Source organism: Bison bison, unplaced genomic scaffold (genome assembly GCF_000754665.1).
Source record: "Bison bison bison isolate TAMUID 2011002044 unplaced genomic scaffold, Bison_UMD1.0 scf7180017864180, whole genome shotgun sequence".
Taxonomy (NCBI): domain Eukaryota; kingdom Metazoa; phylum Chordata; class Mammalia; order Artiodactyla; family Bovidae; genus Bison; species Bison bison.
In genome coordinates this window covers 1375174-1378850 of record NW_011494752.1, presented here as the reverse complement: position 1 = coordinate 1378850, position 3677 = coordinate 1375174, and positions in this window count along the sequence as shown.

The following is a 3677-nucleotide window of genomic DNA, read 5'->3' as shown; positions in this document are numbered from 1 at the left end:
CAACTGACCCAAATCTCCTGACCATGCATTGGGCTTTGCTTGTTTGTTTCATTCTTTCTTACCTTCATTCATTCCTCATTAATTCTTTCAAGAAACCTTTCTTGAGCACCAAAGGAGGCACCCCGCTGCACTGAGAACAAGACATTCTGTCAGGTATATCTGACAGTCCAGCGGGGACGAGTATTACCCGTTAATTTCTGTAAGGCATGCGTGCTAAGTGCTAAGTCACTTCAGTCGTGTCTGACTCTGCAACCCTATGGCTGTAGCCCACCAGGCTCCTCTGTCCAGGCAAGAATACTGGAGTGGGTTGCCATTTCCCCCTCCAGGAGATCATCCCAACCCAGGGACTGAACCTGCATCTCTTGTGTCTCCTGCATTGGCAGGCATATTCTTTACTACTGAGCTACCTGGGAAAGATCAGTAAGGCGTGAAGAGGCTTATTTAGGGGGAATGAGAAGCTTAAACCAGAAGAGCAGCACTCAACGCATTGGGGAAGGCTTGGAATGGCCTGAAGGTGGGTGAGTTAGCCAGACAAGAGGGAGTGTGCATGTGCAAAGGCCCAGAGGTGTGTGTGCCCAACAAGTTGCTGAAGGAAGGCCGGAAAGGCAGGAACACAGAGAACAGCCAGGAGAGGAGGCAAGACGAGGCTGGAGGGAGAAGGGAACTGTGCCAGGCTGAGCCTCCAATGCTGTGTGAATGCGCCGGGGGCTGCCAGCAGCCCCTGCAAGGCCCGCAAAGAGGCAAATCACTTCTGCTCCTCAGGTTCACCCTTCCATGACTGGGCAGTTCTGATTGCTGCAAAGTCATTCATTCTGGGATGAATCAGCCAGCTGTATGCTCCCCTGCCCACAGGCTCCTGTCCTGCTCAGGCCATGCATAGGCGGAGCCCCCAGAACAGCCTCTCACCCCCTCACACCCTCACTGGCTCTTCCCTGAGGGAGGCAGCCTCACAGGGCAGGTGGGGAAGGCTCCAGGTGCAAACCCCAGCTCGTCCCCTTAAAGGCTGTGTGACTTTGGGCACCTTACCTAACCTCTCTGAACCTCAATTCTCTCCTCTGTGTAAGAGGCATAACCTTGCTCACCTCGGAGTGGGCGCACTTACAGGAATGGAGGCAGGACGTGCTCCCCCTCCCGGGCACTCCCCAAGCGCCCCGGGCTGACCTGTGACACGGGTGGTTGGCGTTGGTCATCAGGGCACACTCCTTGTTTGCCACTTCACTCCCACTACAGTGCCTGCCACTCAGTGGGTGTGCAATAGTGTGAACTGAATAAATAAATGAGTGAACGAATGATTACTGATTACAGGCAAACCCACAATTGCCACTTGGGACATAAGCCAGCACAATTACAAATGGTAACAATGCCCACAGCTCCCCAGCTTAGCCAGCAGTACCCTCACTCCCATCACATCCCAGGTGAGGGTTGCAGTTGTTGTTCAGTCACTTAGTCGTGTCCGACTCTTTGTGACCCCATGGACGGCAGCATGCCAGGCTTCACGTGCAGAGGCCCAGGAGACATCCATTAGGAAATCAGTCCTGAATATTCATTGGAAGGACTGACGCTGAAGCTGAAACCCCAATACTTCGGCCACCTGATGTGAAGAACTGACTGATTGGAAAAGACCTTGATGCTGGGAAAGACTAAAGGCAAGAGAAGGGGATGACAGAGGATGAGATGGTTGGATGGCATCCCCGACTCGACGGACATGAGTTTGAGCAAGCTCCGGGAGTTGGTGATGAACAGGGAAGCCTGGCGTGCTGCAGTCGCAAAGAGTCGGACACAACTGAGCGACTGAACTGAACTGAACTACGAAGCTGGAGGAAGCTCAAGGCTGGGCTCCGCGTGCTCGCGGCGCCCTCTGCTGGGCAGACCCGTCGTTGCGTGCCCCGGGAAGAGGTGGAAGGACACGCAGTCCCTACCCAACCCAGCTCTCCCTGACAACTGCTGGGGGTAATCCCGCCCCTTTACCACACAACTCCTCGCCCCAGGGAAGCCCCAGGCTGTCCCTGACCCTCTCCAGACATCTTTGCCCTTCCCCTCAGGCAGACCCATTTCAGACATCCCTAAACTACAATGTCCTGCCCTTGCTTTCTCAGTTGGTCTCAGTGGTCAAATGTTGGAGCGGAAAGGACTCCAATCAGTTCAGTTCATTCAGTTTAGTTGCTCAGTCGTGTCCCACTCTTTGCGACCCTATGAATTGCAGCACGCCAGGCCTCCCTGTCCATCACCAACTCCCGGAGTTCACTCAAACTCACGTCCATCGAGTCGGTGATGCCATCCAGCCATCTCATCCTCTGTCGTCCCCTTCTCCTCCTGCCCCCAATCCCTCCCAGCATCAGAGTCTTTTCCAATGAGTCCAATAATAAACAGCAATAGCAATGAGGTCTTCCCTGGCTGTCCAGCAGTTAATACTCTGCCTTTCAATGCGGGGGCGGGGGTGGGATCCCTGGTGGGGGAACTAAGGTCCCACATGCCTTGAGTGCAGCCAAACGTTTAAAATAAAGTCCCCTCTGTTCCAACATCGTCCCTCTTCTGGCATCTTGCCCCTCTTCTGGGCCACACAGAATCAAGAAAAGCGGAGAATGTGGTGACTGTCAGATAATTAGTGCAATCATCATTTCACCTTCCGAAAAATTGGGGCAAGGGGTCTGAGAGAGAGCCGAAAGTGGAGTCTCCGTGGCCATTTGCCGCGAGCTGGACTTTGTGATCAGTTCGTTCCTAGTACACAGACACTTGCCCAAGGCCGCAGTGCAGACCTAGGACCAAACCTACCACTCCCTCCCCGGTGCTCCTTCCATCCTACCTGGGTCTCCCTTGGAAAACGGACCTTGGGAGGGGGAGGTACAGGAAACCCAGGCACACCCTCCCTATAGGCCTCCCACCGGTGCCCCCACCCCAGAACAGACGCCCCAAGTCCTAGAGAGACGACTCTCCTCCACACACTTCGAGGGAACCGGGTTACTTTTTAGGGCCTTGAGTGCAGGGAAGACCGGGGAACATGGGAGGGGAGGGAGCCTCACCTGTTCTGAAGCCTGGTCTATGTTGCCATCTTGTGTCCATAGAAGGAAGTGCGCCCGTTCAGCCGCTCGGAGCAAGTTCCGGAGTAGACCGGACTGAGCACTGCGCTCCATCTCCTCCAGACACAGGAAGGAACAAGGTACAGCCCATTCCTTTACAGTTCATTTACAGCTTACAGTCTGGCCTCGTGGCCTCCAAGTGACGTGACCCAAAACTCAACTCAGCACCGAATACTCACCAAAATAGAAGGTCAGCAAAAGTTTCCAAAAGATAGAGAAGCATCAGGAAAGTGATGTTGAAGCTGGGCAGGTAGGGGCTTCCCTGGTGGCTCAGGTGGTAAAGAATCCGCCTGCAATGCGGAAGACCCAGGTTCGATCCCTGGGTTAGGAAGATCCCCTGGAGGAGGGCATGGCAACCCACTCCAGTATTCTTGCCTGAAGAATCCCCACAGACAGAGGAGCCTGGCGGGCTCTGGTCCATGGGGTCACAGAGTCAAACACAACTGAGCGACTAAGCATAGCACAGCACAGGGACTTCCCTGGTGGCTCAGTGGTAAAGAATCGACCTGCCAGTGCAAGAGCCATGGGTTCCATCCCTGGCGGATCCCACCTGCCACAAGGATTGAGCCTGTGCTCTAGAGCCCGGGAGCCTCAGCTACT